Source organism: Dryobates pubescens, chromosome 14, assembly GCF_014839835.1.
Source record: "Dryobates pubescens isolate bDryPub1 chromosome 14, bDryPub1.pri, whole genome shotgun sequence".
NCBI classification, from domain to species: domain Eukaryota; kingdom Metazoa; phylum Chordata; class Aves; order Piciformes; family Picidae; genus Dryobates; species Dryobates pubescens.
In genome coordinates, this window is record NC_071625.1 from 308,606 (window position 1) to 331,771 (window position 23,166).

Below are 23,166 nucleotides of genomic sequence, written 5' to 3' on the forward strand. Positions count from 1 at the left end.
AACAAAGCTAGTTACAAACTACCACAAAGACAATTACATTCCAGCCTTATAATTTTTTCTCTGAATTTATGGACCAGATTATTTTATTACCTCCTGATCATAGTATCATAGTATCAGTCAGGGTTGGAAGGGACCACAAGGATCATCTAGTTCCAACCCCCCTGCCATGGGCAGGGGCACCCCACAGCTCAGGCTGGCTGGAGCCTCATCCAGCCTGGTCTGGTCCCCTCCAGGGACGAGGCCCCAGCCACCTCCCTGGACAACTCATTCCAGGGCTTCACCACTCTCATGGGGAAGAACTTCCTCCTCACATCCAGCCTGAATCTCCCCACCTCCGGCTTCATTCCATTCCCCCTAGTCCTATCACTACCTGAGATCCTGAGCAGTCCCTCCCCAGCCTTCTTATAGCCCCCTTCAGATACTGGAAGGCCACAATTAGGTCACCTCAGAGCCTTCTCTTCTCCAGACTGAACAGCCCCAACTCCTTCAGTCTGTCCTCACAGGAGAGGTGCTCCAGCCCTCTGATAATCCTCATGGCCCTTCTCTGGACACCTTTCAGCACGTCCTTATCCCTCTTGTAATAGGGGCTCCAGAACTGGAGGCAGTACTCCAGGTGGGGTCTCATCAGAGCTGAGTAGAGGGGGAGAATCACCTCCCTTGACCTGCTGGCCACACTTCTCTTGCTGCAGCCCAGGATCTGATTGGCTTTCTGGGCTGCAAGTGCCCACTGAGAACTCATGTTGAGCTTCTCGTCCACCAGCACCCCCAAGTCTCTCTCCTCAGGGCTGCTTTCCAGCCAGTCCCTGCCCAGCCTGTATTTGTGCCTGATCTACCATCTGTTCCTTATAACCTTTAAACTAGATGAAACAACTCTTGTGAGGCCTAAAAAAAGAAAGCCCACAGGCTGGCCAAACAGAAAGAATAAATTTTAAGCACTGCAAAAGGTGGTGCAGGATAGATGCACTACACATCAGTTCACAACTCTAGCACATAGCACTAGGAGTGGTGTGCAAATAGGACTGAGTGTGTTTACAACAGAAGAAAAGAGATTGTGTTTGATAACTGATGGCTGAAGAAATGTCTGGGCCATAACAGCTCCACAGACAAAAAAATGCTTCCTGAGCAAGGTGTGTGTCAGGCTTCAGATCATGGCTGTGGTTAGGCAGCTATCACTAGGTGGTGGGAAGTTTCTAGCTAGAAGTACGGTGGCAGAGGCAGAAAACTCTTGAAGGAAGGTAGTTTCCAGATCATTACAGACTGTGTCAGTTTTATAACCAGCATTCTGATGTAATGGACAGAGTAATGTTTTCCTATTCATTTGAGGATGATTAAATCTATATTCTCTGCAGGACTTAGAAATAGATGCTCTCAGCTGTAATTTGCAGCGCTCAGTGTGTGATTATTCTGACACCAGACTTTCATAATCGGTTCTGCAATCCGATGCCAGCTTGAGCGTAGGCTGCAGTAATACCACTGTAGAGAACAGGGGAAGCCAGTGGAGCATGAGTCCTAGACACAGAGATAGAAAAATCCTGGGAGATAAGCTGCATTTTTTCCTTGCCACTGTGTCGGGGAAAAGGAGAAAAGGGAGATGTAGCACTTCTGCAGAAGTCAGTAATAAAGATGGCCCAAACAACAGCAATGTGTTTCGTAAGAAGTTTTATAACATGCTGAACATTTCTTGCAAGTGGAGGTTTTTTATTAAATAAGTAATTATTCTTAACATTTCAAGCTCCAAAAAACTGATTCATACATCTTTTCCAGAATAATGTTTTTCAGGTGGAGCATGTTGTGAAAGAAGACTACATTACTTTTCTCTTACTTTTCTTCCAGTCATCTGAATGATTTTTGGGAAGATAAAAGAAATTCTTTTTTTTTTGAAGAGAGGAAATTCTGGGTTTTTTGGAAGGGAACATCCTCTTCCTTTCTTTACAATGTCACAGGTTTACAGTATCTCAAACTGTGACTCACGCTTATGAAATGTTGGTTCTTTGGGTGAGAGCTTATCTGGAGCAGGTCAGTGCTGTCCTGTTGGTGAGCTCCTATTGATCTCTCACAGCACTGATGAGCACGACCTTCTTCATTGTTATTGCCAAAGTTAGGCGTTCCATCAAGGCCAGCGAAGTTTCATTGCTTGATTGGTTTAAATGAGAAACAAATCTGGGTGTTTTGTAATCATAACTTGTTCCACACAGTGCTGGGATATCAGAACTTCAAACAGGAGCCAGAGTATAACTACAGTCCTTGCTTCGTTGAGCAATTTTGGAACCTTTCTATAATTCAGGGAAGGTTGTTCTAGAAGAAACTATTGAAAGCAGTCAAACAAACAAAACCACTGAAACCAACACCCCCCCCCTCCCCCCCACCATGCACACATTCCCAAGCCAGCTGAGTATAGAATAAGAATTCAAATAGAGTTACTGGACTCAGAGTTATAACTGGCTGCATCAGTAGGTGCACTTCCAAGCTGGGAGCAACATGGTGCAAAAGAACCACGTGTGTTTATTTATGGCTTTGACAGTAGTCCAAGTCAGAATCTCCCTATCATCTTTCAGGACTGTTAAGACAGAGTGTGGAGCTATTGATAAGGGGGTGTTTTATTTTTCTGTGCAAAGCATAATGGCACCAGATTATATAATTAACAGTGTAAACTCTAGAAGTGTTCAGTATATGGCAGAGACATCATGTCAGCTCACTAGCAACTGAATTATATTGTCTACCTTTTATACCATTAGTGCTAATTTTTCTAATAGCTTTAAGACTGAGAAAACAGAGGAGAGCTTTGTTTACAGAGAAGAGTGTGATTTAGAAATGTTGGGCTTCTCCCTCGGTCTCAGGAGGAAACTCACTCAGGAAGTATAACTGATGCTATCAGCATGACAGTTTCAGGTGCTGAAGGAAAGGTACAAATGCCATGCAGTCTGTAAGAGTGTTGGGCCCCTGTGGACAGCGCTAGAAAGGTGATTCCTTCATGAGAACTCGACTGTGGGAAGTTACTACGCGTCAGTCTGCAAGAACTGTTACAAAAACACTTTACCTTATTGCTTCCTAAGTCAATTCGGTGAAGAGAATGAAATGGTAATGGTGACATCAACGGCAGTTCCTGGTGTTATATTTTGTTACCAGTTTTAAAGCTTGGCTGCTGGAACCACTGCATAATAGCAGTTTTCATCTTTTAGCTATTGTTTCAGTCTCTGTAGCTGCAGGCAGATTCTGGAAACATGGAGACCCTGAATGTTTCAACACCAGAAATGAAATAAAAAGCACCGGAAATTAATGATTGCTTTGAAGCCTGGTTGTTTTAAATACTCCTTGCAATTGGCCTATGGCTTCTGACTCAATGTGATTGTCAGACTTGTACTTCACATCTCACCCCCAAAGGAACATATTTGAAGGTGCTGGTTTGGAGTTTTCAGCATTTGCTAACACACTGTGTCTCATTTGGGTAATTCCCATGTATTCTTGTATGAAAGCATTTGGCCTGCAGCTTATGGGGAATGTTACTGTGTAGGGCTGTGGATTTAGCACATTTCCAAAGAGCTTACTTTTATGGCATTTATGTAAAATCTAGTCCTCAGCAAAAAATAAACGTGCTATTAGTGAAGGAGCACTTCAATGCAGTGATCCAGCATGCTAATTTGAGGAGATTAGAAATTCATGTTTGTGTTCAGTCTCTGAGAAATGAGCTCACACAATGCATTGTGACTGAGCAAAATAATAGCTGCTAATTGACTTCCTCGGTTGCTGTCAGCAGCTTCATTTGTGTTGTATAGGTATAATTGTGTGTCCTCAAAGAGATTGCACTACATTCAGTTATGATGCAAGTCAGGCTTCTTCCAAATGCTTTATTAAGCGCAGCAATTTCCTGCTACAGATAAAAATACTTCAGTCTTTAGTTATGTTTACATTCTGCTAGCAAAAAGGAGCTTCTTTTAAAAATGTGTTACTTGTGGTCTTTAAGGTTGAGTTGATTGAAGTTAGTGTACAGGAGTATGTGAATATGGTGTTCAGCTGAGCCAGAGTGAAGATAAAGAGCACATCTGAAAGGCCATTGAATGGTAGTGATGTGCCACCATGCTACCACGTGTGTCAGAGTCTGAAAGCAAGCTCTGGGATTGTTTAACAGTCCACACGAGTTGGGAGGTTTCAAGACTAAGCTGTTTCACAGAAAATGAAGTGATAATAGTTACTGCTGTTAGCCATATGGTAACTGAGAGAAAAAATTGTTTACCCTTGGCAGAAGTTACTACTAAACAACCTCCACAATCCCACTTTTGCTACCAAACCTATTTTCCCATTGAAAAGGAGCCAAAAAGTGCTTTGTTGATCTTACACTCCTGAAGATAAGTGCAAGAGGTACTTTGTCTACTTTGGAAATTGTGGAGTGGTTGTCTGCCAAACGTTTACAATTCTAACAATCAGATCTCTAGATCTTCTTTACTTGAAGCTTCACACAATGTTTATTACGGCCTAGCTTTATTTTGATGAAAAGTAGCAGGAAATTGATTATTTAATTGTGCATATCATGTTCAAATTTGGAGCCAAAATTTATTATTCTGCTGTGATTTTTGTAAGCTTCAGCACATTTGGCCAAGATGTAGGAGCTTGGATTTTGTATGTGCTTAAGTTTATTCTAAATAGGTTTCACATCTCATGTTTTTCATTTCTATCTGAAACTCAGCATGTTATGCTCAAAAGCTAGTGCTGCACCTTAGAGAGATTGGGACAAGTGGTTTTTGTTTGTATATAACAGAAATATTAATGTGTGTGAGTATATGCATAGAAGTAAAAATGCTTGTACACTTCCAGGCTTGCTAATATTTCCCAAATTCAGAAGACCCTTGCTAGCTAGAGTGATTTGAATCTTTTAACCATTGGTCCTCCTTTTAACACATAGCTGGTTTTGTTCAGACTGTCAAAAGCCTGTTTAATAACAGCTTTGGTGTTAGAGGCCCTACTGAGTGCTGAGCACATCTGAATGTTAACAGTCCATTCAAATCTTCTGCACAATTTGTCAGTCCTATATTGAGACAAAATTTTCTATTGTTTTATGGAGCACCTGCCTTTGAGATACTCAGAGACAGATCCACTGTTACACGTGTGCTTACACAGTGTCTGTTGAAAATCACAACTCCAGGTATACAAGAAGCTGTGTAGTAGCTTTAACAAAAAAAAAAGATTTTCAGAGTGACTTAGCTTAGCAGACATTCATAATGCTATCAGTTTTCTGCCCTTCCATAAAATAATTACAATATTTTAAAATGATTATATTAAGTAATTACTTTGTTTGGAGGGTGATCACAAAAAGCATCACTGAATATAAATCCATCCAAACACCTACATGTCATTCTGCCTTTGGCTGTGCCTAATTAGGTAGAAAGTTTTTATTAATTACATGGGTTTCCATTAATAAGAGAAAATAAAGTAATGCAAAATGTGCCTTGGTGCTCTGTACTTTAGTGCCCCTGATGCTTTAGTCCAGGAGTGGACATTGCTGGACTAGGGAAGGGCTAGATGAAGGATGGCAAGCTCTGCACCTCACTAGAGCACTGAGGGCAACTGTAGAGGCAATTTCTGAAGCCTGTGGAGCACTATGAGAAAAAAGTTAATGAGAATTTACCCAAGATATAGTAATGCCAGCAAAATATCTGCAGCTTATTTGCTGTATCTGAGGTAGATTACACTGTGGATGCTCTTTGTTTACAACTGAGACACTAGCACCATTTTTGTCTCTTTTTTTACTATTTCAAAAGAATTCCTCTATTTTGCAGTCACTCTCTCAATCTCTGACTCTGCTGCACGACTCAATAATCAATACAATAAATTACTGTAGAACCTGAAAATATTCCTCCTGCCTTGAAATATCAATATTCATGCCTGAAATTCACTAGACACTTGTACTTTGATTTCTGCATCTCTCTACATCTTAATCTTCTCAAAATAGCACTTTCAACTGGAACTCTGCAGTGGTGGTGACTGAGGCAGGAGCATGGGCAGGCAGGCACCGTGCTTATAGCTGCCTTTCAAAGTGCCTACCGAACACACCATCATCTTCTCTGGGTATTTTCATACTGCAGAAAGCCCAGATAATTGAGCTGCACATCTGCAGCAAACTCTACCATTTGCATTAGCACAATAGTTGGCTGAGCAAGCTTGCCTCGACGCAGAATATTAACAAATGTCTTTTCCTGACCCCATTTAAGGACAGGGAAAACAATTATCTGTTTCCTTTCCGGAAGGTGATAGAGCTCTCACTGCAGAGTGTTGTCTGATGTAGTCAGTTTAGAAGAAAGGGAATCTTAACCAGCCATTTTACCAGGAATTAATGTCTCCACATGCTTTCATCTTCTGTAACTACCATTCTGGGCCAGAGCTACCAGCCTGAAGCAATTACTACAAAACCATGAGTGATTGGAAGCCATGTGCAAAAATCTGCCATTTTTTTCTGTAGCAGCAAACCTGGGAGAACTGAATTGCTGGTGTCATTGCCTGGTTGGGAAGAGGTGGAGGGACACACATTTTTGGATGAAATGCTACAGAGCTGCAAGTTTTTCAGTGGCAACCTCCATGAAACTACATGGTGATGCATTGCAAATGAAGTAGATTCTTGCCCTGCAATGTCAGGAATGGAGCTGATGTGCAGGCTGTGAAATAACAAAATTATTTTAGTGTGATAGCACTACTGTGGTCAGCTGTATCTCCACTCTTTCTTCCACACTGTGTTAGTCTCATCTCATACAGCAGTTCAGACCTTCCTTTATGATTTCTGATCTCTCCTGTCTCAGGCAGTACATGTGAGACTTGCAGGTTCAATGAGTCTCTGGTGCTTTTTCCCTTGGTAAACCTAGATTTTGTGCATTTTCAGTGTCATGAAAATTCTGCTCTCCCTTCTGTGCAAAATAAGTTTGACCTGATCTGTTAACAGCTAAGAAATTATGAGCAAAAATGTTATAGCTGTATGACCCTAACTAGCCTTGCAGGATTAGAACAGAACAGAGCAGAACAGAACAGAATAGAAGAGAATAGAATAGAATTAACCAGGTTGGAAGTGGCCTTCAAGATCATCAAGTCCAACCTGTCACCCAACACCATCTAATCAACTAAACCATGGCACCAAGTGCCTCATCCAGTCTCTTCCTAAACACCTCCAGTGATGGTTACTCCACCACCTCCCTGGGCAGCACATCCCAATGGCCAATCTCTCTTTCTGGGAAGAATTTCTTCCCAACATCCAGCCTAGACCTCCCCTGGCGCAGCTTGACACTGTGTCCTTTTGTTCTGCTCCTGGGTGCCTGGGAGAAGAGACCAACCCCCACCTGGCTACAACCTCCCTTCAGGTAGTTGTAGAGAGCAAGAAGTCTCTCCTGAGCCTCCTCTTCTCCAGGCTAAGCAACCCCAGCTCCCTCAGCCTCTCCTCCCAGGGCTGTGCTCCAGACCCCTCCCCAGCTTTGTTGCCCTTCTCTGGACACGCTCCAGCAAGTCAACCTCCTTCCTAACCTGAAGGGCCCAGAACTGGACACAGGACTCAAGGTGTGGCCTAACCAGTGCTGAGTACAGGGGCAGAATGACCTCCCTGTTCCTGCTGGTTACACTGTTCCTGATGCAGGTCAGGATGCCATTGGCCTTCTTGGCCACCTAGGCACACTGCTGGCTCATGTTCAGCCTACTATCAACCAGATTTCAGATTGTGAAGTGGCAGAGCAGTTGCTGAGTGGCAGAAGGTCAGACAGTGGGGCATCCACTTAGGAGGCTTCTGGCAGCAACTACGTGCCCAGTGAGAAACTGTTACCAAGCTCTTCTGCAGTGCCTCTGTATGGCCCTATGCAGGCCAGGCTTCAAGCACGGTAGTGAATACATGATGCTGTCTTGGGAAAGGCAGCCTGAGTTTAATCCTGCACTCACACTGTTCCTGACATGTTAGCTTTGGGCTGCTGCTACAGTAGTGCTTCCAGTGGATCACTGATTGACTCAAAGGAGCTGCTTTCATGCTTCTGTATTCTGATGCTACCTGCTGGCTATCTCAGCTCACAGTGTTACACACAGAGAACTGTTAGGATGTATGGAATTTGGGGGTCAGTGCATTGTTCAAGACTTGTGGCTGGCAGGGAAGGAAGAAAACTCTGCTAGCGATAGTAACTTACATCTGATCTGTTGTTTGAAAGCCCAGTTATATTCCCAAGCAGTAATTCTTGCATGTAAGAAGAGAACACATCAGTTCTTCAAAGACAACCATGTTTTCATTGCCAGATGAAATTTCAGCACAGAATCACTTACCAAAACAATGTTTTTGAGAAGTGATAAGATCAGGCCACTTAAGATCTTCATTATGTAAATGATGGATTGAAATCAATCCAGACTATTATAATTTGGGACAGAAAAAATAATAACCTTCCCCCTCTGCAATGTTTTGTATTGTTCAGTGTTAGTTTTAGCTTCTGTTCTTGGCCCTTGGTAGATCTGCAGCCCATTACAGTGGCGCCTGCTACAGCAAATACTGTGACAGCTTTGCCAGTTTCTCTGTGATAAACCATGTTTTCCAGGAATTCAGACTTACTCATAAAAGAAGCCTTGTAGCTGAGACTTGGCATGACAAGTCTCGATTCACAAGGATTCTGCTTGTATATTTATCCAGATTTTCAAAAATAAATCAGTCTTCTAACTTATTAAGCCAGAGGTATTTCAGAATGATGTATTGTTTGAAGAGCATAGAATGGTACATGCTGGAAACAAATAATATGATCACTTAATCTAAACAGACACATTTCCAGATGATGCTTTGTTGCTCTTACCTCACAAATCACTCTTAAATCACAGAACTGTCAGGGCTGGAAGGGACCTCAAGGATCATCCAGTTCCAACTGCCCTGCCATGGGCAGGGACACCTCACACTATAGCAGGTTGCTCAGAGCCTCATCCAGCCTGGCCTTCAAACCTCCAGGGATGAGGCTTCCACCACCTCCCTGGGCAACCTGTTCCAGTGTCTTGCCACCCACATGGGGAAGAATTTCTTCCTCACATCCAATCTGAATCTACCCATTTCTAGTTTTGCTCCATTCCCCCCAGTCCTATCACTCCCTGACACCCTAAAATGTCTCTCCCCAGCTTTCTTGTAGCCCCCTTCAGATACTGGAAGGCCATGACAAGGTCACCTCAGAGCCTTCTCTTCTCCAGACTGAACAACCCCAACTCTCTCAGTCTGTCCTCATAGCAGAGGAGCTCCAGCCCTCTGCTCATCCTCGTGGACACCTTCCAGCATATTTCTGTGTGCTTTGTTTTTTGTGTTGATCCATGAGGAAACAAAAAAAGAGTTTTAAATAGTCAAATTATTTGAAGTATCCTAGAAATATTCAGGTGGCTAAGGTATCTTCCTTTGAAAAGCTGTGAATCAAATAAAATTTAATTGTATAAAAAGTTCTCTTAACTTGCTGACTGCAGAGGGGGTTGGACTAGATGACTTCTGGAGATCCCTTCCAACCCAGACCACTCTGTGGTTCTGTGATTAGATTGTGATGTTGATAGAACCTCCTAATGAGCACTTAAAAACTTTTGTTTTCTTTAGTGTGCCATGATTATTTTATAGGTGGCAAGATTTTTCCATGTAGTTAATTACATGTGTGTAACTATTAATACCTGTTGTGAATGTTCATGGTGGAAACATGAAAGTCAGTCTGCTTTGTGACTCTTACCTTGGCTATTTCCATAGCTCTGATGGAGACAAAGTGTAACAGTGACAATTTCTAATAACCCATATAATTGGGCAGCTTTTAATTGGCTGCACAGGCAGGCAAACCAGGGAGAAAGGTTTACTCTGTGTTGGAAACATATTTTTTTTGACTGCCTATTAGTCCTGTTGAAATCAGGTCTGGGAAGGAGCGATTATCTAATGTTTATTTACATAGAAATTAACAGCAGAAATCACATGGTCAAAGCCTATATGTGTGGAAAGAAGTTTAAAGAAGAGTAACTGGATAGCATTAGGGAGTAAGTAATAATTGGACTCCCCAGAAGGAAACTTAAAGATGTTAAGCATCACTGGAGGGAGAATAAATTCAAGCAGGATTTTGAAAGTAATCTCCTGAAGTCAGCAAATGACAAGAAGAAAACACTACCTTCCAGTCTGAGTTGGAGAGAAGGAAAGTGGCTGTAGTAATGGATTAGTTGTCTCAGCAGAAAAAATAAACAGTGGAGTGGATGCTTGTAACTAATTTGATAAGTATGTCACACCCTAAATAATCCAGTTGTCACCCACTATTAATCTTATAGGACAGCTTAAATCAACACATGGAACAGATTGCAGCGAAGGCACTGGCCAAGCAATGAGTATTTGCTAACATGATGGAATAATTAGCATTCAGCAGAAATCAACTCTACTTCACTACGAGAAACTGATAATCACTGAGCTGAGCTTGGTTCAAATAAATACTTCCTTCCAGCACTCAAAACAGTGTCAGCCAGCCCAAGTGTGTAGCCAAAGTTACACACTTGCATGTGTGGTTTTAAGTCCACGTTTTCCAGTCCAGGGGCTTATCACGTACTCATCTACAATCAGGACTGTAGAAATTATTCAGCTTGAAATGCAGCTACTAATTTGAAATCAGAGAAGTCTGACAGAACAGAACAGAACAGAATAGAACAGAACAGAATAGAATAGAATAGAATAGAATTAACCAGGTTGGAAAAGACCTTCAAGATCATCAAGTCCAACCTATCACCCAACGCCATCTAATCAACTAACCCATGGCATCAAGTGCCCCATCCAGTCTCTTCCTAAACACCTCCAGGGATGGTGACTCCACCACCTCCCTGGGCAGCACATCCCAATGGCCAAGACTGGTTCAGGTAAGTGTTTCTTTCATCATTTCTTGATCTTCCAGGCTTGATGATCTCAGAGGTCTATTCCAGCCTCAAGAATACTGTGATTCTGTGAAAGAATATGCAGGCAGAAATTTATCATTCCTGGGAAAAGTGCTACCTGATGTGAGTCAGAAACGTGCCATGAAACCTATTTCACAACAACTTTCAAACTTGAAACTTGATTAATTTGATTAATAGGATATAGCCCTTGCAGCTGGCCACCAGTTTAGCAAGGACTGTGTTTAGTGCTACTGTGCTGCAGAATGGGCTGTCTATGGCTGCCAGCCTGATTGCCCACAAGGAAACACTAGCACTTGTAAGCAACAGACAAACAGATCGTGAACAATTTCAGTTAGCACTGTCTGAGCTAATACTGTCCAGAAATAACGAAGCTGAGATCTCATCTCCATCAGAAGCTCACTCAAAGCTGTCAGAAGAATGTGATGATGTGGAGCAGCAGTAGCACAGACATTTACTTTTTTTGTATGGGTAATGAAACCTTGAAACTATTCTGTACAGACTAAGGTTTTATTGATATTAGAATAAGGATTTTAAAAAAACACAAAACAAAACAAACACCCACCCTGATAATTACTCCTCTCTGTGCTTCTAATCAGCAGTCTTTGATGCACATCTGTTTTTTAAATACATCTGTAACTTCCAGTCAGGAAAAGCCTTTTATGGCAACTAGCCTTTAAGCTACATGCTGTGTTTATTTCATATATTCGTCTTACTTTTCTTCTGAGGAAAGCATCCACAGAGTATGTACTTTTTAAAGTATTTTAAATTTAGTGTAGACTGCTTGTTTAAACTGATCACAGAAATTACAGTGCTGTCTTTCTTGCAGATGTATATTGGAATAAGAAGAGAGCCTGTTTTGCCCACTCCACATGCATTAGTAGACACCAAGCTGTACTGCGGCTTGTACCATCTGATGCCAAAGCTGTATCCATGCGCCGTGGATTTAAGGAGGGAAGACAGCCTCCTGTGGTGCTGAGAACATCTGCACCAACAGGCTCTCAGCAGAGTGCTGCTGCAGGCCACTTATTCCGCTGGCAGATCGATGTCTTGTTCCTCTCTCTGAGGCGGGGAAAAGAGTACTTTTGTTGTTGCTCTTCGGGTCAGTGCTAAATATAAAGATTACTTTGGTTTAAAACATGGTGTGTTTAAACACTGGTGCACAGAAGTTTGGAATATGTATCAGAGAATCACAGAATGGCTCAGGTTAGAAGGGACCTCAGAGATCATCTGCTCCAAACCCCCTCTAATGGTCAGGGATGTCTCTCAACTAGACCAGGCTGCCCAAGGCCTCATTCAGCCTGGCCTTAAACACCCTCAGGAAGGAGGCATCCACAGCCTCCCTGGGCATCCTGTTCCAGAGTCTCACCACCCTTGTACAGAAGAACTTCTTCCTGAGACCTAATCTAACCCTGCTCTGCCTCAGCTTCAAACCATTCTTCCTAGTCCTGTTGCTAGACACCCTTAGGAAAAGTCCCTCTGCAGCCTTCCTGTAGGCTCCCTTTGGTGGGAGGCAGCTCTCACATCCTTCCCCGGAGGCTTCTCCTCTCCAGGCTGAACACCCCCAGCTCCCTCAGCCTGTCCTCATAGCAGAGGTGCTCCAGCCCTTGGAGCCCTCCTCTGGACTTGCTCTAACAGTTCTATGTCCTTCTCACGATGTAGTCACACTTCTGTGAGTCTTTGTGTCTGTTTCAGCATGTGAAACAGCTCATGGATAAATTTAATCTCAAGGGCTTTAATCTCAAGTGTAGTAAAATACATACATATTTATATGAATAATAAACTCATATCTGCATAAGCTTTTGTTCAGTCCTCTGTGAGTGCTGCACAAGCAGCCACCATAGGTGCTTCTCACCCAGCCTTGCATGGGCTGCAGGTGCCCTTCAGCACCAAAAGGCAGTTGGAGCCTTCCTGGAGCCGTGGTTTGTTGCTCCAGTGGATTAGTAAGTGGGTAATACAGCCTCATACAGCCTCTTCTGCTTCAAAGCTCTGACTGGCAGTTGCTGGATGGTGGACACTGAGGAATAGCTGGGGCCAAAATGTCCTCAGCTGCTCCAGCTGGATCCAGGCAAAGGGCATTCCCCATAATGGCTTTAATACCGGTTTTGTTCTGGTTCCATTCCCTCTAGTCTGAGTCTTCCTTAGATGTACATGTTTATGGTGAAGGTGAATGACAAGTCTGGGCTCTGTGGCACTGCCCTGATGGATGACATTTTGCTATTTGCTTATTGCAGCTTCCAGTGTAAAATCTATTAGAGGCACGTGGTTAAGCTCAGCACAGGTTAGAGTTTGCTTTGTTTTGTTTGGGTGGTGCTATGAGCAGGTAAGTTCATCCAAAAAGAATTCCTTTCGAAGTAAAATTTCTTTGTGTGGAGACTAAGCCTGTACATTGTGGAAAGCTTCTGTAAAGGCAGTTCCCTTTGGATAATAATTGCAGCTGTAGAAAGGAAGAGAAGCATCACAGAAATCAGGGGCAGGACTAACTACCATCCTCAAAAATGTCTACACTCAGGACTTCCATGAATCCATGAAGTGCTCTTATCTTTACCACAAAAAAAATTAAAGCACCTGCTGGCTGGATGTCTTATAGGAGAGTGATGATGGCCTTAATCTGGTTCTGTAAGCACTACTGTTTGTTTCTGTCAAATATGTATTTATTTTTTTTTCCTAAATAAGCAGAGGGTAATAGTAAGCAACACTCCAGAGTAGCCCTACAGGAAAATCCATGTTGCTTTATAAAGTGGTCCCAGTCAAAACCCAGTTCATTGTTGTTTAGTTCAATGTCAAGTTATCCTGGAGGAATAAAGAGTTAAAGAACTGGGAATATATAGATGGAGGATGAGGAATGTCATCTAAAAAGCAGTATTTTCCAGAAGAAATCACATGGGTCTGCTACAATGTAAAGAAAAACCATTTAAAAATCAAATGGAATTGTTGGCTGCAAAAATTTGGTAATAGGGAAAAAGCACAATAAATCCATTCTGTCCTGTATATGAGCAGAATCTGACAGCCAATCTGAGATTTATAGAAGATACTGGAAATCCAAGCAGATAATTCAGCTGGAAACAGTGCAGATAAGAGTCAGAAACTTTACTTGAGAGCTGCAAAATAAGCTTCTGAAAAAGATGCACAAAGACTGCCATATGTTTAACTCCTCAGAAAGATGATGAACAGAGCTTTATCTACGGTGCATGACGAGAAAAGTCTGATCTAGGATGAAAAGGCATAATAAGAAATAATAGCTGAGCAGGAATTTCTGGCAGTGGATGATTAAGTGATGGGGCAATTACCAGAGGAAGTGGTGGATGCTCCATCTCCTCTTGTGTTCAGATCTAGTCTGGATGTAGTGCTCTAACAAGTTATTAGCCTCAATGGCATATGAGAATGATGTTAGATTTCTCATGTTTATATGTTAGAGATCTCACTAAAGGTTCTTTTGACCCCAGTTCTCACTTCCAAGCACTGCATCATCCTAAGTTTTAAGTAATGAAACATGTTTTCAATTAGATTAATATAAAGTGTAGACATTCTTAAAGAGACATGCATGATCTGACTTTCCTCTCTAAGTATTTATATTTAATCTGCAGACTTTTAAAAGGTTTGAGACAATCTTGATGTAGTGAACCTCAGATAAGAACTGGTTCAGCTGGCCTCAAGGAAAACAAGACACTTTGAGTTATTAAGTCTAATAATAAACTTTGAGAAATCACAGGTTATTTGGCTTGTGGTTTGCCCTTACTATGCTCCCATGTGCATCTGCAGTAAAATTTAATATAGAACACATTATGTCTAATACTTCTCTTACAGGCAGGCTTGAATTTATTTGGAAAAGCTGTAGAGCATAATTTGAAGAAAGCACAGCATAAGTAGTTTGTTTCTGTGTGAATTTCCACTTTCAATAACCATGACTTTGAAACCACCTCATTTATTTCCTTCAAATTGGGCTCTTTCACTATGAAAATCCCTAAGCATATCAGATTGACTTTTCTTCTTTTGGCTGTTTTACATTGTATTCTGATTGATGTCAAAGAAAAGCTTCAAAAATGCCTATCAATAAATCATTATCTGTAATACCCTCCCCCCCCAAAAAAATATAATCAGAAGGATATTAAACATTTTCCAAACCACTCACTGAGACCTAATAACTATTATATTTTTGAAAGCTTATTTTATCTTGGGCAAAATTATTTTTCTGGGGAACAAGAAATTAATGAGTGCCATACACCAGTGTAATGCCTTGTGGGTGAAAAAGCCTAGGTGGATTCACGGTCTGTTTAGGCATTATTTTGGAGAAAAACAAAAAGAAAGACTTTAAAGGTCTGTTTATCTTATTTACTGATCATTCCTCCTGTCCCCAGCCAGTTCCTGTTCAAGCCTTAAGCACCAGTTAGCAAAAAAAAAGTTAGTTAACACTTCACAACACCTTGAGGACATTTAAAGAGTTGCTTGGAGAGGGGTTTTGTGGAGATGGGAGTGCAAAGCTTTTCCTGTGCAGAGAGTTGAACCAAACATTGCTTAAACACTCAGGAAAGAACTGCAGGAGGCAGTTTAAATACAATTAATTCAGTAGTTTTAAATTCATGGTGAATGTTTTTATAATTACATAGTCCAGAGTTTGAGATGGCCACCACAGACACTGCCAGAAACACAGCCAGGCTGGGAGGCAGGGGTGAAGCAAAGCGCCAGATGTGTGGCGCAGGACAATGAAAACAGGCTTAATGGTATTTCTTTAGGAAATAAAGCAGACAATAACACAAATAGCTGATGGTCATACAGCTTCTTTCTTTCATGTTCCAGGCCAAGTCTGTCAGGCAGCATAAAACAATCACCATCTGATATATTAGTCTGATTTAGTCTCCTTTAAAATAAAAAGTTACGCACTGTGGATGTGCTGATGAATGTGTGGTGGTTGTAAACCTCTTTGAATATCAGTTTCAGGGCTGGGAGGGAACAGTGTTTTTCCCTGAAGAGCTGGAACTCACCCTTTAGTCCAAATGTTCCTTTTGATGGCTCTCTCCATGGTGTGTTTGCAGTGGGAAAATATTAGCATCAACATCCTGGGGAAAGCTCTGCTGCCACTTCCCACAGAGACAGTGGACAGCTCACATGATGCAACATGACCACGTTATGCAGGGCCTATCATCCTGGTGCCTTTCTGCACTCTTGATGCACTCCTTTTCCAAAGATAATGGCAGAGCTTTGAAAGCTGCTTAACAAAACCCAGCCAGGTGATTTTACATTCTTAACTTCAATGTGAAGTAGATTCTGTATAAACAAAAGACTTATAAAAGTGTTCTATGGACCTTAAAGCTGTATCTGAAGTTGTGAGAGTGATTTAATGATACTAGCACAAACCCAAACCCTGTATTTGATACTGTATGCATCATTTTTTCTTTTCCAAATGGCTGTGCAGTGTTAGTATTAATATCCATTAAAAGCTGGTGTGACAATATTGGGAAACAAGTAAGATTTAGGGTGAAAAGTTTCCTTTCTCCGGCTGCTGATAGTGAATAAACTTCCTGTGGCTGTATGACGTGGAATTAACTGGTTGAAGCATAAGTCAGCCTGGCATGCATGAGTATTAGGTCCTCACAGGTAGTCCTGGGGAAGAGCTTCTCTTCAAGCCAGTTAGAAAGCTCCTGTACTGCATCTAAGGATGAAGCCACATATTTCAGAACTGGTCATAGCTCAGAGATAGTTACTGAATCCGTAGGAGTTAATTAAAGGTGCTGTGGGTGTTTTCTGGCATTGCATGGAGTTGCCCAGGTTGGTCCACATCTCTATTGCTCTGCTCAAGAGCTCCCAAACCAGGGGCAAGCCTGTGGAAGCAGCCGTGATCTGTGCTGTCGCTCTGGGAAGGGCAGGGGCTGCCCCAGGACAAAACACAACAGACAATTAAGCAACAGTATCTGGGCATAGTCTCTAACTCTGCTAAGCAATGCAGGTGTAGCATTATTATGGAGAGTACAGGTAAAGGGAAGTCCTGAAAGCTAAATCTGGATCATCAAAGAGTTTGTTGCTCTCATCAGCAGAAGGGAACTATCAGAAAAGATAGTATCCTAACTATAAGCCAAGGCAGCAGCTCCGTTGTGGTGATGGTGAAGATAGTGAAAACTGTAATGAATCAAATTTGTGGGTTTGGTGAAGAATGCCAATGCCTGAAGAGAAGGGAAAAGTGTGCAGATTATACACTAATGTAGTTATGGATAAAGGGCGATTAACTTGACCATATTTAGGTAGGCAGTATGAATACCTTCTGTGTCAGCCCCTTCATGAGTATGAACTAAAAGATTATCAGTGAGCAGTGCAGGTGCAGCAATCTGGAGCACAATTCCTTCACTTCCAGTTGTTATTGAGTAGGAGTCTTCCTGATGGTTTGTACTTTATTTTGTCAAGGTTCAGTTTAGCCTCCTTTGGTTGTGAACTTCCATAGGGTTACTTGTGCATTACTTGAAGAGAGGCAGAAATGATCATTAAAACTATTTTTGAGCTGTTTCAGTTAAAAGAAAACAAAAACAAGAAAAAGGGCCTGGAAGGAAATTATTCCTCATAACTTGACCAAAATCCCTAAAGGGAATTAAAAAAGATAAATCCTTCACAACTAAATAGTATTTCACAGAAGAAAAGCTTAAAAAAGCCAGCCACCCAAGCTGTCAATGTAACCTCTCTCTGTGCAAGAAATCCTTACTTGGATAAAATGCAGATTCTACTATGAAGTCAAACTGTGCCTCAAATAAATGTCTCAACAGAATTGGTTTTCTGTTTCCCGTATGAGGAGATAAAAATAAAATTAATGTTATTGGGTAGGAAAAGTCCATTAGTTCTTAGCTGCAGTTGTTGCCTGTGTGGTTTAAATCAATTTAGAAGTGTATGCATACTCTTTCCTGTGTATAAATAAGTTTTTACTATTTGGAAATTTTCTTCATGTTGCACCATGAAAGGAAGAAAAATAAACAACCCCAAACCTTTCACTGGAAATATTTTGTTTGGCTCTGCTTGCAAAGCATCTGCTCTGACATGGTGTTGACTGAGATAAGAATAGTGAGTACTCTGCAACTGATATAATTATTTGAATTCTGAGCTAAAACTGTATTAGATAAAAACTTTGGCTGTGATGGAGGCCCACCTGTTTTCACAGAACTGTGGCTGAAAGGACAATGCAAGCCAACATCTAAACATCTGTCTGATCCAGTTAAACACAGGTCTTCTGTCAGAGTTTTCATGCTGCCTTGAGTTTGCTAGCTGTCTTCTTCCTTGTGCTTCCTTCTCTGAGTCTGTAGGAGTGAATGTTTTGCAGTCATTAATGAGTAGGATGGCTTATGTTTTAGGCAGATTAGTGGGTATTTCTACAAAATAAACATTATACTCTTTGAAATGATGGAAGTGTTAAAGCAGTTTTCAGTTAATATGTCACTGCCATCTACTGTGTACCCTGGAATACTGCACTGTGGGGAATGCGTGGCTTTTCAGCAATGTAAGACAACTCTTCGCAGTGAATTTGCCCTAAAGCTGAGGAAAAAATTCCACTGAACTCTCCATGACATATAAATTCCATTCTTAGTGCAGGACTCTGTATTTCTTAAACAGATGACAATGTCTGCTGATATTCAATATTGTCCAGCAGGAAAGAACATCAGAGTTTAGTGTTGCCTAGTTTGTATTCCAGTCAGATGAAAAGTAGATACACACTGTGGGAGAAAGAGAGTACCTTACTTTGCTTGTTCTAGCCCTAAATGGTAAAGCCTTTATTTTCTTAGTGGATGTGTCAAACCAGAAAGAAAAATTAAAAAAATAGTGGGATTAAGATACAGAACCTTGGGATAATTTGATATTTCTTTTAGTGGAGGAATATTTCTTTGATTCTTCTAAATTAACTTCCATCTCAGCAGCTGATACCTGGTGTGCACAAACACCGAGTGTATGCAATGTTAAGTGTTGGTTAGGATACAATAATTTACCCAAAGCTGTGTAATTACTGCAGTCGGTAATTTCCTGGTGTCTGCTATCCTTCAGCAATATGACTTGAGTGTAATAACTTTTCTGGTTGACCACATGGGTGAGATGCTGCCACATGCAGGGTCTGTGATAGAACTGCAGCTGTGAAATGGTGTACCAGTGTGGAGTATTTAACTCCTAAAGAGACAGATGAAGAGAAGATTAAAAGATGTATTTTGCAAGGTCTGCTGTTACCCCAAGACACCATTCTGCCTTTCCTGCTAGCACTGCAAATGCTGCATATGAAAATCCAAGGAAGGGAAGCAGACAGACACCTTTAAGTCTCATTATTCACCAGTCATCAAGAGAAAAATATGTTTTCAATAAGAAAGGGAGTATTAAACATTCTGATATCTCTAAAATTATCATCTGTATATGGTGAGAAATGGTGAGGGAGTTACACAATGAAATAAAGCAGCAGGTCGCTGTTGCTTCTTGTTTTGCCATTTGAATGCCTTCAGTGTAAATCCATGCTGCCCTCAGGTGGATGTGTGTAGAGTGTGTTTGCTCTGCCTGCAGAAACCACCCGTGGAGATATTCTATAAGCACAGTATTTATACAGCAGGTGAAGGGCAGTTCAGATATTGAAATGATGCTGTCTCTCTGGCCAGGGATCTCAAGCAATATGTCAGGGAGTCCTGGGGATACATCTGCTGCATTTTAATTCTGGAGAGCCAGGGTTGCACTATTAGGCACCTACTACCCAAACTCTGTCTGGACAAAGCTGCCATTGCAGCTGACAGGAGGCAATGAAGGTTCTCTCTGAACCAGGTAATGTGTATCCTAAATTGACCTGAGTGTGCACACAACTTGACAGAGCCCTAAAGAACTTCTGTAAGTTGTGCTCAAAGCTGATTGGTAATAATAGTTGAGGAGCCCTCTCGGACAGAGAGAGCAAATGCTTTTCAAGGAAAAGTTTGTTGGCTAGTATGGAAGGGAAAATGCAATCAGAATAACAATAGGACCACAGTAACCTGAACATTGCTCAGGCATTCTGCTCTCTGTATGAATGATTTGTATTTGCTCCCATTGCTGTTAACACCAAAGGCTTTCAAAAATGAATTGTTTGCAGTCATAAAATAACTATTGCAGATGAGACCTGATTTAGAGACCTATAAGTGGAAAGGGGAAGCAAGGTGTGTGCCTAGCTGCCAGGGGACAAAGGCAAGCTTTCATCAGGAAGGATGTATGTCACCTACAGAGTGGTGCTAGCTGGGGATCCCAGACAGACAGCTCGACAGCTTGGTGGCTTGTGTGCTGTTTCTGATCAGGAGGGAGGTATAGGTTAGGTGGATCAGACTTCATGTCTCAGGTACTGTCAGTTTCTGCCAGGTGCAGCAGCACTATACCCTGTTACTTGTAGCAGTAAAACCTCTCTTTAGAGAGACACAGAGAGGCCTTTTGCTCTCACTGCTCATTTGCTTCAGCCAGCAAATACCTCCTGTGTGCAGCAGCACATTCTGGGCTAGAATATGTGACTAAAAATCCACTTCTTCACAACTGCTCAGTGCTACCAAGTGTGGCAGAGCCCTGCTGTGCCCTACAGAGGGTCTTGGGGCCAGGGCTCTTCCTTTCCAGAGCAATCAGCCTGGCAATGTTTGTGGGAGGTAATGCAAGGCTCCTTGTAAATGAAGTTCTCCACACCTGACCCATGGCACAGAGCAGAAGGAGCCTCTGACTCCCGGTCACGGGGCAGTGCTTCCTCCAGCTGAGGAACTGGGAGAGTCTGGCTCCCAGATTCCCTTTGAGGACCTACTTCCCATATCATAAATGTCATGTTCTTCAAAAGACATCTGTAGCAAGATATTCAGAAGTTATTTCTGTTCACTGTGCTTCTGCTGATAAAATAAACACTAATTGAAATCTGAATTTAATAAAAGTTCTCATGTGTGGGGACTTCAGCAACATACTTTGAACTCTCTAGTCTTTAAAATCACAGTTTTCTTGCTAATCCCATATCTGTTGTGTTCTAGTAACAACATGGGAGCTGATGGTTAGCCAAGAAATATCTTTTGCATTCAGTTCTCTGGTTAAAATCATAGAATCACAGAATTGTCAGGGTTGGAACTGACCTTGGATCATCCAGTTCCAACCACCCTTACATGGATAGGGACACCTTATACTGGCTCAAGTTGCTCAGAGCCTGGCCTTAAAAAACTCCAGGGATGAGGCTTCTACCACCTCCCTGGGCAACCTGTTCCAGTGTCTCACCACCCTCATGGGGAAGAATTTTTTCTTAACATCCAATCTGAATCTCCCCATTTCTAGTTTTGCTCCATTTCCCCCCAGTCCTATCACTCCCTGACACCCTAAAAAGTCCCTCCCCAGCTTTCTTGTAGCCCCTTTCAGATACTGGAAGGCCATGATAAGGCTGCTATTCCATGGCACAGGCAAAAGAGAGTTTGGTGTGCCCTGGGGCAAGAGCACCACAATGTCTGTTGCACAATGACACATCAAATCACTCTAATCTCTAATCTAGTCCAATTAATTTCTTTTCTTAAGCATGTAGTTTGGGGAGTATGCTGGCAACCTGATTTGTGTCACAGAAGCTGTAAGGCTTAGGCAAAGATAGCAGGGGGGTTGTGTGCCATTTTATCTCTGCAGCTCCAAACTTTTCAGAGGAAAAGTTACAGGTCCTTTCACTACCTTAAACTTACAGGGAGCATTTCCCCTAGCTTCCTGCAAGAGGTTGTAGGCAAAACTAGATGAGGCACACTCTGGAGTTTGTGTATCCTTTACTAATCAGTCTGTCCAGTGCAAACCCTCAGAAAGTAAGATCACTGAGCAAAAAGGATAGCAAAACTCCAATAAAGCTCTAATTGATCCTGCTGAGAAGCCACTGATGAGCAGCTTGGTTTGGGATTGTTTCCCCATATCTACTCCCTCCTTAGTAAGTATTTTTAAGATTCAGGTTAGATAAGGTTGGACTCTTTACCGTGCAAGTTAGAGCAGTGTTGGACAGCACCCTCGTCCTGCTTCTGATGCCTCACAATATACCAAATAGTAGAATGATGTCATGAAAGGGTGATGAGGACATTTCTCTCATTCAAACCGCCTTGTAATGCCGCTTTGTGTCAAGTGCTCCTTCTCTCTGACCTCATTAGGTGTGTCTGGTCATTAGATACAGGGTCACTAAAGAGTTTTAGTGTAAAAGCTGCTTTGATTGATGATTGCTTAGACTGAGGTTTTACTGTGTAGGATTAGCTCGATTTAAGAATGGCAAAATGCCACAGCAGCATTAATGCCAGATTTTAATGAGAAGCAGAAGTAAACTCCAAGGACCCTTATGATTTTAATATGGAATAACCTCATGCTCATTAGCTTAATGTCCTGTCCTATTTTATTTACAAGGATGCCTGTAATCCCTAGAGAGCATATTACAAATACGTGAGCTGGAGTTTTAATGAATCATAAATATTGATACCTTTAAAATTAGATGATCAATTGCTTCATACTACTTTGGGCCTTTCTTAATTAAGAAACAATATGGCAGTAAGACAAAGCCAGACTGGCAAACATTTCTCCCCATTAATAATGTGCTGACAAAGTGGAAGAAAAGGCCTTTTCACATTTTTATCTCATCTGCTACTTGAGCTTCCTTTTTCTTCTTTCTGCAGTTCAGTTAGTTCTCCTGAAAGTTTGCAATTGAATCTAGAGACTAATAGCCTCATTTATTATTTTTTTTAACCACTGATCACATATTTCAGTATACATTGCTGCTAGAAAACCCAGACCATTTTCCTTCCAGACAGCATTTGGCCATCTCCTTAAATCCTACTGAAGTTGATAGGATTTTAGCATATACATAAAAGGTAATGCATTCCTGAAGAAGAGCCTTTGGATTCAGCAGTTTTTCAGTCCCTGGATCTTTGCTAAGAGAATCAAAGGACACTGATTCATAATTAGAGATGAACAGGAAAAGACTTGCCTGTCCTAGAAGCCTGAGAATTTTTGTTGTTTTTCTTGCATTGATTCTAATTTCCTGATGTTAGTTATTTGTCAGTGAATTTCCAATAGTAAGAAACATATAATGAAATGTTTGTTCCTGCACAGTAATGTGCTGTGAGAATTAGGCACAGCATACTAATAAGAAATAGCAGTTCTTTGCAGAGGCAGCACTGTTTCTGCCAAAGCATGCAGGACGACATCCAACTGAATACTTGGGCTGTGATGCCTAAGTTCTCACTGAAATCATGGATGTATTACACTTGACTTAAATAGGATTACTCACTCAAGCAAACGTAGGCAAAGGTCTAAGGCACGCATCCAGCTTTCAGTCAGCTAGGAGTCTGCATACTG

At 41.7% G+C, this 23,166-nt stretch overlaps 1 protein-coding gene across 2 annotated transcripts in view; it reads left to right on the plus strand.

Moving 5' to 3' along the window:
* The window catches only part of RSPO2 (R-spondin 2), an 80,995-nt gene that overhangs the window by 56,728 nt on the left and 1,101 nt on the right, over window positions 1–23,166 (plus strand). The gene's annotated exons all lie outside the window — the stretch shown is intronic.